Source organism: Atractosteus spatula, chromosome 5, assembly GCF_055471065.1.
Source record: "Atractosteus spatula isolate fAtrSpa1 chromosome 5, fAtrSpa1.hap1, whole genome shotgun sequence".
In the NCBI taxonomy this organism is placed as follows: domain Eukaryota; kingdom Metazoa; phylum Chordata; class Actinopteri; order Semionotiformes; family Lepisosteidae; genus Atractosteus; species Atractosteus spatula.
Genome location: NC_142710.1, coordinates 3,717,037 through 3,730,850, shown reverse-complemented (window position 1 = coordinate 3,730,850; position 13,814 = coordinate 3,717,037). Strand labels below are relative to the sequence as shown.

Sequence of the window (13,814 nt, the reverse complement as noted above, 5' to 3'; positions counted from 1 at the left end):
TCCCCATTATGATGCAATAAAGAGGTAAGATAATGGCAGGGTAGGCCTACCTTGTTCTGAAATGGGCTTCAAGCCAGCTATTGTCTGGCGTTCAAACCTCCCCTCCTCAGGCTGCTGTAGCTCCCTCAGCTCGGACTCAAACTGCCTTCTAGTCCCCAAGATAGGAAACACGAGGAAAGATTACAAAAGCACTTATTCAATATTTGCTTTGGGTCTTTTTTTCAGAGGATTTAATTGGCTTTGTCCTGTATGTAGATATTTTGGAGTTCTACAAAGTGTGGTCATTGGGCATCTTGAGCAAATGTTTGTTCCCCGTAACACGTAAACCTTGAAGAACGATAAACTTTATTTCCCGGACTCCTGGGATCTTTCCATTCACTTGAAGGCAAGGCTGGCTCAATTAGATGGGTGATTGGCTTAGTTATCGAATTAAGAGGGCCAATACAGTGGCCTAGTAGGCAGTGTTGCTGCCTGGCAGCAGTGGGGGGTCTGGGCTCAATTCTTGACCCAGGGTGCTATCTGTGTGACAGTTCAGCAAAAACTCCCCATGTCTGTTTCTTCTAGGCGCTCTGGTTTTCTCTCCCAGTCAACAGTGCTGCTGGTAATACTAAAAAACTTTATTTTATATAGCGCCTTTAAAGGGGGCTTCTCAAACAGCTTTACAGAACGATAACAACAACAGTGAAAAAAATACAACATATCCACAATGAGAATACACAGTGAGAGGAGACAGTAGGCGGAGGCACTGAATACACTAGGAGCAGAGGAGTAAAGAATAGTTAAGAAAAGGCTCTTCTAAAGAAGAAAGTTTTGAGTCTGGATTTGAAGGAGTTTAAAGAAGGTGACTCTCTGATATCCTTGGGGAGAGAGTTCCACAGCTTTGGGGCATAACAGGAGAAGACCCTGTCACCCACAGAGTGTAGACGGGCTCGGGGGACAGTTAGGAGACCAGAATTAGAGGAGCGAAGGTTGCAAGGTGGGGAGTAGGGCGATAATAGTTCAGACAGTTACTGAGGTGCCAAGCCATGCAGAGCCTTGTAGGTGAGCATGAGGATTTTCAAGTCGACACGAAATTTGACAGGAAACCAGTGCAGGGACTCCAGGACAGGAGTAATGTGAACACTTGCACTAGACCTGGTCAGGATTCTGGCTGCCGACTTTTGGACATAATGGAGTCCAATAATGGAAACAGTAATGTAGATTTAGATACCCCAGCGAGTAGAGGGTTACAGTAGTTGATTCGGGAGAAGACAAATGTGTTGATCGTCTTTTTAGCCACAGTTAACTATAACATAGGAGATCTGCTGGTGAGTTAATCGCCTTCTGGAAACACTGGCCCTTGTGTGTGAGTGTGCATGTCTGTGTCTTTCTATGTGCTGCGATGGACTGCCATCCTGTCGAGCTGTGTGTCGGCAATGGGTTTAATAGTGTCAACGGCTTTATAGCTTTATTATTGCTTATTATTTATTATAGCTCAATGGCTTCACGGTAGCAAATTAATGGAAAGGCGTGGAATGCAAATCCTAAGAATCTGTTATTCAAAGGAACTATTACTCAGGAATGAGTCACATTGATCCATGACTGGGTGTTCTTAAAAAGAAACTAAAACTGGCTAATAAAATTTGCATGTTGTTATCTCAAAGGGAAAGTAGTAAATGATGGTAACATTTCGCAAGAGGTAGAAGCTCCATATTGTTTCGTATATGTTTATTCTATATTCGTTCGGTCTTTTTTTAACGCGTTGAAGCAGGCCTGGGTTTTAAAATCACTATAAAAGACCGATTTCTGAGGCTTATACATTAAAACAAGTTATGCATCTGCTTGTTTTTAGCCTCTGAATTAGGTTGTGAATTATGCTGGCAACTGGAACGAAATCTGTTCAGCATTCCGTTCTCGAGCGCGAAATCGGGAAGGATCTCATTTCACATGCGCCATGTGAGATTCCTGAAACAGGAATCAAGCAATTTTTCTCTTACATTAGAAATGCCACTTACTGTATATGTTACACATTAGATTGTCGATGCCCTCTCTCAACGGTGTCCCAAGAGGGACCTGTTGTCATCATCGCGCGGTCTGCTTAAAATGTTACTGAAATTCCGAATTCACAGCGCTTATTTCTCGTTCTCGCCTTCTGAAAAAGGAGACTCCCGAGTTGCGCTGCGTAACACCTGACGCCCCGCTGTCCTTGAAGCTGGAGAACAGGAGCTGGCTGAAAATAGGTTCTCACCGTGCGCGTGTGTGTGTGTGTCTCTGTGTCGACGCCGGCGTGAGCAGGGGCAGCAGTTTAAACCTCACCCCCCACCACAGACACGTTATTTCCCACGGACGGCAAACTACCGCTGAAACATCCACGCACCGCGATTTCCAGAAGCAAGAAAATTTCAACAAAAGTCACAACGCGACTTGTAAAACAGGCCACTGAAATTATGGCTTTCAGAGTTATTTTTATATGAATATACAGTATACATTTAATAGTTTTGCCATCTGCTTGTTCTTTATATAAAATCTAGGTGGAAAGTGACGAGTTTGTTAGATTTTTTTGCATTATTCTGTTCTGTTCTTATGTTGTTGTTGTTTGTTTGTTGTTGTTTGTACTTTCCCATGGTGCTGGTCTGGCATAACTCTTAAAACGTCTGTCCACTTCTACTTCAGAGTGGCTTTCCACCCATGGGAATCAAAATGCTTTGAGCAAATTGAAAGCTGTCAAGGTACTATACTGTACTGGTGGGGGTAGATCAGTGGGTGGCACTCCACTTTCTTGACAGGAACCTCCTGTATCTTCATGAGCATCCGCAGAATTACAGTGCCAACACAACACCTCTCTTCTGATTAATCTTAACCTCCCTGTGACTCGCTGTGGAGCTGACTAACTGAAAAGGGGGCTGTCAAAGGAGGGTGGGACAGAAGAGCCTGTATACAGGAGTGTGAAGCTGATGGGCCCACCTGGTGCCTATGTGAGTTAGTAGCTATTTGGTCTCAGGCTCTCAAACAGCCATTTTCTGAAAGAAGCCAGGAGCTCAGCTTCAACAGCATGGCTGGGCATCATGTCCCAGGCTCCCACCACCCTTTGTGTAAGGAACATGTTCCACACTCCTACCACCCTTTGTGTAAGGAAGTCCCTCAATTGAACGCGTTACCACATCAATCCCTCTTGCATCCACTGGTTTGTGTTTCACGCTTGACTCAGGTTCATGGACCTGATTTTGTCAAGGACTTTGAGGTTTTTAAGCACTGGGAATTGGGCTTCCTTGCTTAAGGCTATAAAGATTTGGTTCTTTTAGCATGGCAGTGTGGAAAAGGAACTGAAATGTGGGATTTGGGACTGTAGTGGTTCCCTTTTTCTCTATCCGCACAGTCCAAGCACAAAGTGAGAGTGAACTGCATCTTTAGCCTGAAGCTCATCCATGTGGAAGCGACAATTTTCAAAATCCACAGGAATTCATATCACTGCAGATCCTCTCTGCTCTAGAAGGGGAACTGGGTCAGCTATTCGACCTGCAAGCTAAGTCAGTGCAGCAGATGAGGCGCTGTTTAACGTTGTCAGTGTTGCTTGAGAAGAGAAAAGAATACTGCAATTTTTCGGGACCACAAAAGTGTCTCTGTATGGACTTGAACAAGCAGGGTCGAGAGACAGACGCCTTTGTGGTGATACCTGCGCTTTTAAAAGCAAAATAAATGCTCAGATAAGAAAAAAAAACCCAACAGAAGCAGATTTGTCTCGCAATCCCATTGAGTCGGTCTGAATCACAAGAGACGAGAGCTCCTCTGCGCCGCACTGCTCAGATCAATAACGCCCATTCAGCCACAGTCAATCATTGACAGCGCACGTCGCTGCTCCAGATTGATCCCGTCTCGGAACGGGGAGCCACACAGACCAGGACCACGGGCAGGACAAGGCGTGGATCCACTGCAGGAGCCCGGCAGAACAAACACCAGGGTGTGGCAGGGTGCCCAGGACATTCTCTTCCCAAGATAAGATGGCATTGTGAGGAAACTTAATTGTTTGGGGTTTTTTTTCTTTGATTAAGCGCAAGCAAGCGCACAACTTCCTCCTGAAATCAAACTGGGCCGGAGCCATTGAAGTCGAGTACAGAAGGAAGGTAGCCGAGCAGATGATCAAAACATCCATCCACCCATTTTGTAATCACTTTTATCACTTGCGCACTAAGGAACGTTTCACTCTTTAAGAATAAAGTCCATTTTAAAGTCATTAGTTACCCTGAACTGGGATAAGGACTGTCGAGATGTTAAGCTACACCAGAATGGTTAAGTGGTGTTGGACTTGCGCTCCAATAGACATGTCTGCGTGGGTTCAAACTGCACTCCTGGTAAACTTCTCAAAGCAGGTGGACCTGCCCTGGTCCCCTGTGTGTTGGTGCACCTTTATATGACAAAAAGAACAAAGCTAAGTCAAACTCACACAATGAGGGCATTTTGCTCTGTAAAAATTGAACCCATCTTGAATATCTCATTTCCCCTGAAGTGACAATACTCTACAGCACCAAGACAGCCACGTACGTAAGGTGTTATATTTAAAATCCAATGGATAAGGGTCCGTGTGGTCTCTAACCCCACACCTGCTAGACTCGAATGAGTCACACTCACACGAGAAGCGCATTTTGCTGTTTAAAAATAAAGCCCCTTTACCCCAAAATGAAAATGTCCACATTACCACTGAGGAGCTGGGGTTCCACTCAGACTCAGACACTGGGCCCTGCTGTAGGAGGATAGCCAAGGGGTTAAGGTGTTGGATTTTAGGATCCAACACCTTAGTGTCTGTGTGGGCTTGAACTAGTGTCTGTGTGGGCTTGAGCCCCACCTCTGATAGAGGTTTTTCACCACCAGGTGCTCTAAAGAGCAGGAAGCCTGATCCCAGGGTGGCTGAAGGATGAAGCGGTTGGATTTAAACGCTAAGGGGGTTATGTTGCATGGTGTTGGACCCAACCCCCGGTAAAGCTTTTTAACAGGAGGAAATCCTTGCAAGAATGTATAAATGTAGAGTGACGGATATGAATAACCAGGATGGCTGAGTGAGCTCACGCAATGAGAGCATTTCACTCTTTATGAGTCGAGCCCGACTTAAATTCACAATTCATCCAGAAGTGACAAAACCACACCTGCATGTAAGGACAGCACAGAGAGTGAACCCTACAGCATCAAGATGGCCAGGTGGTTAAAACGTTGGATTTATGATTCACTGGACAAGTGTCTGTGTGTGTTTGAGTCCCACTTTTAGGTAGAGGTATTTTGCCAACGATCTGTCTAAAGAGCAGGAAGTCTGAGCCCAGGGTGGTTGAGGGATGAAGGAGTCGGATTTAAACGCTAAGGGGGTCATGTATGCATGGCGTTGGACTCAACTCCCGGTAAAGTTTTTTAACAAGAGGAAATCCTTTCAAGAATTGACCCAGGCTGATGTTTAACTGATCCAGTGGGTTTTCCCACTCCCTGTACTGGGGCACAGGGATGGATATTGTGGGCCCAGGGGGAGCAGTGCCAACTGCTCCCACGAGGGCAGTATCCTGTCTGGTCTTGACACTGGCTGTCTCGTTCTGACCACTCCGAGATTTTACGAAGCATTTGGCATCTAGCTTAAAGCAGAATCCTGTTTTTCAATGCCGAGAGCGAGTCTCACAGCAAATGGCCAATAGGCTTCTCCTGCAATAGTTCAAGCAGGGAGCTGCGTCAGCAGGCGCAGACTGCAAAGGAACAAGTAAAGGTTTATTCCCTGCTGAGAAGAGAAGACGAAAGCTTTTCGGCATGGAATAACCGTTTACTGGCGACTATTTTAGCCGAGTGGTTAAGGCTTTGGACTTAACCCCGAATGGACAAGTGTCCCTGTGTCTTCCATCGTTCCCACTCCTGGAAGAGTTTGGTGTTTTCAGATGTTTTTTTTGATAAGGTAACATACGTTGTGTCAATCGTGTCAACGCAGACAAAAACAAGAAATGCAATCATAAACACAAAACTCAATACAAGCCGTCTATGAAATGCAATGACAATTTCAATCATTTTAAATAAATAATAAATTTAATAATAAATAAATTCGGACGGCTAATGCACTGTGCACAATGTGAAGAGCAAAGTAAAAGAAAAATACTAGACCTTTACTCCAATATATCGCTGTTCCGGCTAAAACAGGAACGAAATATATACCTAAGTTATATATCATTTTTTCCCCGATATATTTGCATCCTATATTGTTTTTCTCGGCTTTTTTTAACAAATAATTTTTCCGAAAGACAAAAATCAGGGATAAAAAGAAAAACATTTACTCTCAGTCACCAGGATGGCCGAGTGGTTAAGGCGTTGGACTTAAGATCCAATGGGCAAGTGTCCGCGTGGGTTCGAACCCCACTCCTGGTAGTTCCTTTCCGTAATACGTAGGTGGGTTTAATTTAAGCTACTATTTATACTTTGTACTTCGAAGAGTAGATTTTAAACCCTGCAATAGGCAAATACTCACAGTGTACTGCGTTTACAAGGCCATTTTAGATTTAAATAATTTGAAAGTGCGTTATACAGTATATAGGAGCGCTGCGGTAACGAGAAGCGAGACTGATGATTGAATTAACGGAGAACTATATTGTACGGAGCCCACGCTGCACAAGACTGGAGGTGGACATAACCTTCAATCACTGAATTACTGCTTGTTGATGTGGCTAACTCTATTCGTAGTGTCTGCACAAAGAGAGCCCGCGAGAGGGAAGGCGATTAATACGTCACCTTTAAACTGTGCGGAACAGGTTTCGCACACAAACGAGCGTTCAGAAGACGGAAGACGCGCGAAAGGACGCTTGTCTGAAAGCAACGCAATGTGTGTTCGAAATGTGAGAATCCGCATACACCTAACCAAACCAAACTTCAGGAATGCATTATTGACGTACAAAAAAATAGAATTTTGACGTCCTGGACCACAACGGAGAGGATGTTTGTGCATCGGTGGACTACTTTGTAGTTTTCAGTCAATGTTTGTTAGTACCTGGATAGGAGACCTCCTGGGAAAGCTGAGGTTGCTGCAGGAAGAGGTGTGAGTGGGGCCAGTAGGGGGCGCTCACCCTGCGGTCTGTGTGGGTCCTAATGCCCCAGTATAGTGATGGGCACACTGTACTGTAAAAAGGTGCCGTCCTTCGGATTAGACATAAAACCGAGGTTCTGGCTCTCTGTGGTCATTAAAAATCCCAGGGTGTTTCTTGAGAAGAGTAGGGGTGTTACCCCAGTGTCCAGGCCAAACTTCCCCCTGGTCTTTACCAATCATGGCCTCCTAATAATCCCCCTCTCTGAACTGGCTTCATCACTCTGCTCTCCTCCCCACTGAGAGCTGGTGTGTGGTGAGAGTACAGGAGCATCATCCAGGTGGCATCCGGGCGGTGTGGTGGCACTGTGGTTAAGGCTCTGCACCTGTGGCAGGAAGGTTGCCAGTTAAAATCCTGCAGCTAGCAGAGGAATCCTACTCTGTTGGGTCCCTGAGTAAGGCCCTTAACCCCAGCTCCAGGGGTGCTGTACAATGACTGACCCTGTGCTTTGACCCCTAGATTCTCTGTCTGTGTGTCTCATGCAGAGCAAGCTGGGGTCTGTGAAAAAACAAAATCCTAGTACAAGAAATTGTATATGGCTTATACAGTGATCTTATCTTATCCCCCATGACCTGTGCCCTGAAAATGTAGTGTCCAGAAAAGGGCTATATATAAGTGCAAGCAATTATTATTATTAGTTTTTGATTTTCTAGTTATATGTCAGGAGGCAGGGTGATGAGGCAGTTAGCATTAGTGCCTCCCAGCTCTGAACCCCTGGGCCCAATTTCTGGGATACTATCTGCATGGAGTTTGGCAGCGCGTCGGTTTCCTCTCACCAGCTAAAGACGTTCTGGTTGGTTAACTTACTCCTGAGAAAATTGAGCCTGTGTTCCACCCTGTGATGGACTGGCGTCCCGTCCAGGGTGTGACCCCGGCCATCCTCCCCTTTGCTTGCTGGGATAGGCTCCGCCCGACCCCTGAATTGGGTTTTACTTTCGGTGCCAAGAAGTGCCGCGTAGAAGGAGAATAGGGGTTTTCCAGCTTTAACTCGGAAACTTTTACACTTTTGACATGTCAGTCCAGCGGGGGAGAAAAGTCGCAGAATTGCCGCCGAGACGCACGCTGACTCAGGGCGGACCACAGCCAGCGCTTCCGAGACGAGACGGAGGGCCTCTGTGTTCCAGCGAGCCGTACCCGAACCCTTCTCGTGTTCTCAGCGGGTTATCTTCAGAGCTGGAGTCTGCGGTTTATCAGATTACAACGTAGAGTACCGCACACGTTGAACAAATAGTGCGATTCCATTAGTGCAGGAAAGGAACAAGATGAACTTTTTTTTTGTGAAGGCGTGAGGTGACGACTCACCGAAAACATCCTCCTCCCTTTTTTAGAATCATTCGGTTATCTTCTCCTCCTTCTCCTGCTCCTTCTTCTACTGAAACGGCCACGTCACCGATAAAAAAATACAAAACACAATCACAAACGAACTAGCCATCCCGAGGCGATAATAACCAATAAAAATCGAACTGCCTTACAGGTTCAAAGCGTCCTTCTTCCTCAGCTTTTAAGATTTATTAAATACAAAACATGTAATTTTAATATTTATTATCTAGTATCTATCTATGTCATTTATTACATACACTGCAATTTATATCGCGGCGCCGTCGCACTTGAAATCGATGTAGGCTGTGCATTCTGTTGGCGTGTAGCAATCGAACTGTAACATCACCGTGGCTCTAACTAGTGTAATAAAAACGTGGAAAACTTATTTTTTTTGGGGGGGGGGGAGAAAAAACGTTTTGGACTAAACCTTCACTTCCCTGCATCGACGAGCCGCTGTTTTCAGCCCGGTAACGTCGGCCGGACTGAGGGGCTCAGCACAATGCCGAGGACAAAAACTGATTTATTGCAGGACAGAATAAGATCCATAAAACAGACTGTGGAAAAAAACGCGGAAGACTGATTAAGATCCTCCTGTTGAGAAAGAGAGAGGGGGAGACATGACCGGGCACTGAAGGCCGTGGGAGCGCGCGCGAGCTCAGATAAGAACGCACGAGCCCGCCGAGATTCTTCCGCGACGGCCGAGAATCCCCACATTTCGCAACTCGAGTATCGCGACAGCACTTCTCCAGGGTGCCTGGCTCTAGGAGAGATAACACAGCACTTCCTCGGGTGAAATCTAAGGGCAATCCCTCTGGAGTCTAGATATGTTCCACTACGGGCCGAGCAGGAAGAAGTGAAAACTATAACAAGACTAAAAGGCGAGAGGGGGTCGATCGTTTTATATAAAATCGGGCGTATAGGTGGGATTAACAATGCAGGCTGGGGCATCTTCACTTGAGGATGCCAGGAGCCGCCGTGTATTTTAGACGTTGAATACCCACCGGAAACAGCACAATAACTCCCGTTGGGCAATAAAATATAATAAGCTCCTATAAAGAAGTTCGAGCAGTCGGCAGGCGTGTTTATTCCGGCTGAAAGGAAAAGAAGAGCGCCTCACAGCTGAAGAAACGTGGTGTCTCTTCTCGTTTCAACACGGAACAAACCATCACCTCTGTTAATAAACCTCCCCACTGAGAGCCCGTGTGTAGTGAGAGTAACGGAGCATCATCCAGGTGGGGCTGCACACTGGTGGTGGTGGAGGGGATCCCCATTACCTGTAAAGCGCTCTGAGTGGAGTGTCCAGAAAAAGCGCTATGTAAGTGTAGGCAATTCTTATTAAATTATTATTATTATTCACTAGCTCCTATAAAGAGCGCCTGTGCGGCGCTCGCACGCATGTCCAACGCTTGCTTTCAGACGTTAACGATTTACCTTTAGACATAAACGTAAACTGAGGAGGCAAAAAGGCGCTACCAGGAGTGGGGCTCGAACCCACGCGGGCATTCGCCCATTGGATCTTAAGTCCAACGCCTTAACCACTCGGCCATCCTGGTGGTGACGAGCCAGGTGTGCGAGTTACTCAATCGCGGGCGCTGCTGTCGGGACCTGGCAGGTCGGAGTAAGCTGCGGGGGCGATTTTACAAAACGACACTCGCTCTTCAGCGCCCGGTTTTCACTTATACATTTGGCAAAGCACTCGCGTTTAACCCACTCTTCCCTAAATCCTCGGTTTCCTTCCCCCCTTGCCACACGTGAACAACAGCCCCCCCTTTCCCACTTGCCGCTTGGAAATAAACATTTCTGCGCAGTTTGGTTAATATGTATCGTTCAATCGAGATGTGGAGCAGAAGCCGGGACACGAGGAGCAGCGCTGAGGCCGGATTTGGAAGTAACAGGTCGGGGGGGGGGGGGGGTAAACGACGTGGCGTCGATATATATATTGTAACGCATACGGCCATCAGGGTGTGTAAGAGCCGGCTTACCAGAGCGGTGACGTCACCGCCCTTCCCTGTAATAGCAGGACTGGGCTGGGGGGCGATCTCTCTTTAGCTCACCGGGCTGGGTCCCTGTTGAGTGACGCGGGAGTCCCGGGTTCGAGCCCCCGACGGTGCGGGGCCGACCTAATGCGGCAAGGGCGCCCGCCTGAGCCCCCGTTGCGTTACAATATCAATATCCATCCGAGGAAATGATAGGCCAGAGGAACTATGGGAACGGAAACAACAGAGGGCGTCGTCGTCTTCTGCGCTCAGAGGGGCTACTGTCCCATTTCTTACTGTAGCGCCATTTCTGTAGAACTCGCCCGGAGGACGCTGCGTGGGGTCTCAACGTGCTCCCCAAACTCCGTCTGGGGTCGCCTTGGCGCCTCTGCTCCGCCCAGCGCAGATCCGGGCTCCGAGACTCCGCTTCTCCCGTAGCTAATCGCTCCGACTGGCGGAGCTCCTGTCGCCTCTAGCTGTTGGTGCCCTGGCCCGTGAGGAGCTCAGTCCCCCGTGAAAACCGGAATAATACGAAAGCTATGTAAACCGCTGGGAGCCGGTAGCCGAAGCGCTACTGGATGTATTTCTCTTGGCTCAACGGTCGCTTTCCTGCACCCTACGTGCAGCATGTGAAACAGAAACAGAAAAGAGTCTGGCAGGCGATAACAGGATAGCTGGCTCCGTTTTATTTTGTACTTTTTAATTAAAATACAATGGTTCGGTAAGACGGGGTAACACGCACTACGAAATCCTGGTGTTCAAGCACAGACTACAGGAGACGTTTTTTCCCCTAACGTTCCGACAATCACAGATTTAACAACTGTTCACTAGTATCCGGCTGGGGGCGACACACTGGTGGTGGTGGAGGGGATCTCCATTACCAGTAAAGCGCTTTGAGTGGAGTGTCCAGAAAAGCGCTGTGTAAGTGTAAGGAATTATTAGTAGTAAGATGCGGTGACAGTTACTTGTCTACCGCCTGATGTGTGCTCTTGAGCGTCGTAAAATATGCACGTCGCATGGAGTAAAAGATGACTCTAATAGATGACACTATGCCTGCCGTCGCATCATCCAGGTGGGGCTGCACACTGGTGGTGGTGGAGGGGATCCCCATAACCTGTAAAGCGCTCTGAGTGGAGTGTCCAGAAAAGCGCTATATAAGTGTAAGCAATTATTATTATTATTATGACTTCGCTTGATGGCTTCAGTTCATTTTTTTACATTTTGGAAATAAAATCGAAGACGTTCGCCGCGCAGAACCGGATCTCTTGATCTCCTCTTGAAGGGATTTGTCGTTTTTTTTTGTTGGTTTTTGTTAGGTGCCAAAGTCTGTCACAATCTCGTTGACGCTCCTCCCCCCCCCGAGAGCACATAAACCATCAGGTTAAAAAAAACAAAGCCCCACCAAATCCGACGACTTCGCGTTCACAATAGCCGGAAGTGGAGGTGCGCTGTCCACACACATCGGCGCGTGTGCGCGTGTCCGGCGCTGGCCGCCGGTCTCTGCGCCTCGGCCGGCGGTCGCCTATATATTCAGGGCGCTCAGCCGGTAACGCGCAGTTTAAGTTTAGTCCCGGGAAGCGCAACAGGTTCTTCCGCTCCGGAATACGGCGCTGTTGGAGAACACCTCCCGCGGTAAGTACGCTACGCGAGGAAAGAGCCGTTTTCGACTTCTCCTTCGCAGGTTTTACCTTCAAGCCGTTTCTGCGTGTGCCGACTTTACAGCCCGCAGGGGGATTCGCGGAGCTCAAACGCTCTGGGGCTCCAGGAACAAAATAAATATATAAGCGAGTTCGAAAAAGTTGCATTTGTGTTGGGGGGGGGAAAAAATGCAGATGTCTGCGTGGTGATCTTCTTTTGATCGCTTTGGTTGGTGCCCGTCTGCGAGTTTCAGGGTTAATGCTGTGATTTTACAGGTGACTGGATCGGACTCCTACCTGACATGACATTTTTGAAGTGAATGGATTGACCAGAAGAATTTTTGTCCCTGTCCTTAATTATTCCAAGACCTTATCGATTATAATAAAACAGTCGGTTGCCCCCCCCCACCACCTCACTGTTACACCCCTTGGTGTTTTTGGTGACAGGAGTTTGTCTGGAATGTGTGTTCTGTATAACCAATCGATAGCGGATAGAGCCTCTGTTCGTCCTTGTCAATACCCGGCCGGAGTCCATCGGCGTCGGGGAGTAATGAGTGTGCGAGTCAGCGGTTCGAGCAGGGAGCTGCATCAGTTCGCGCTGGCTGCACCCGGAGCCGGGGCAGATGAATTCACACACCTGAGGAGGCTCCGCACTCTCATCCCTGTGCTGCTTCTTTCTACTACTTTTCAGCGTGAAATATACCTACACTTGTTCCTTAGTAAATTCATATCAAGACAGATCTTTACTTCGGTGGTGCTTTTCAACTATTATGATTATTATTATTATATGCACGGTTGTTATTATTATTATATGCAACATGCACAGTGGACCCCCGGTTAGCGTCGCAGTGCTGGGTTCGATTCCCGGTGAACTATCTGTGCGGAGTTTGCATGTTCTCCCTGTGTTCTCGTGGTGCTCAGGTTTCCTCACAAGGTACGACGTGCTGGCAGGTTAACTGGGTTCTGGGACTTCTGGGGAAAAAGTCGTCCCCGATGTGAGTACCGTGCGTGTCTGTGTTGATGTCCCGTCCCGTCCAGTGGGTACACTGCCTTGCGCCCGTTGCCTGCCGTGATTTGCTCCGGCTCTGCGGCGTTCCCTGAGCTGAACGAACCGGCTGCATCACAGCATAACAATATTATTAGTAGTAGTATTATTATATGTATTTATATTATATATAATATTTTATTTATACTATTTATACACAATCCTTATATTGTGGATAACAACCACAATAATTATTCGTTGGTACCGTTTTCTACCCATAACGCGGCGCACAAAAAGTTTCAACTAGTCTGAAAAAAAAAACTTAAATGTTTTTTTTTGGGGGGGGGGGTTCGTTTTGACTTTCAGATTTCTCAAGGTGCTTTTTTAATGCCCTCACCCCCCCCCCCCCCCGTCTCGTTTTAGACAAAGGATGTGTCACCGGCTCTGCTCGAGGCAGGGCGATCCCATCCCTCGATCGAATTCCAGATTCCCGAACTCCGCACACACCGCTATCAGCGATCGTTCGGTTCCAGGCCGGTATCTGTCGCACGGGAGGCGCGCTGCCGGCGTTATCGCCGTGGGGCGCTAAGCAACGCGCATTGTCTTTTAGTGAGCGAGGCTGCTCGACAGATTCTCCCCACTCAGCGCGCAAGAACTTTGGATCGGGTGGTGCGCCACGGGAGACCTCCCAAACACTGCTCCCAGTCTAAAAGATAAAGAAAAAAAAAACGTTTTAATTGCCGTTTGGAATCGTTATGCGTTGATGCGGTGTTGCTCGCGTATCTTTGGCGACCCCGTCGTTTTTTTTTTTCTCCAGACAACG

General features: G+C 47.6%; 2 non-coding genes across 2 annotated transcripts; one reads left to right on the top strand and one right to left on the bottom strand.

The window, feature by feature from the left end:
* The first annotated feature begins 6,280 nt into the window (after nucleotides 1-6,280).
* Nucleotides 6,281-6,363, top strand: trnal-uaa (transfer RNA leucine (anticodon UAA)). Its single transcript has one exon. It is a non-coding gene; the product is annotated as a tRNA-Leu (tRNA).
* A 3,500-nt stretch (nucleotides 6,364-9,863) lies between these two features.
* Nucleotides 9,864-9,946, bottom strand: trnal-uaa (transfer RNA leucine (anticodon UAA)). The gene has a single exon. It is a non-coding gene; the product is annotated as a tRNA-Leu (tRNA).
* Nucleotides 9,947-13,814: the final 3,868 nt, after the last annotated feature.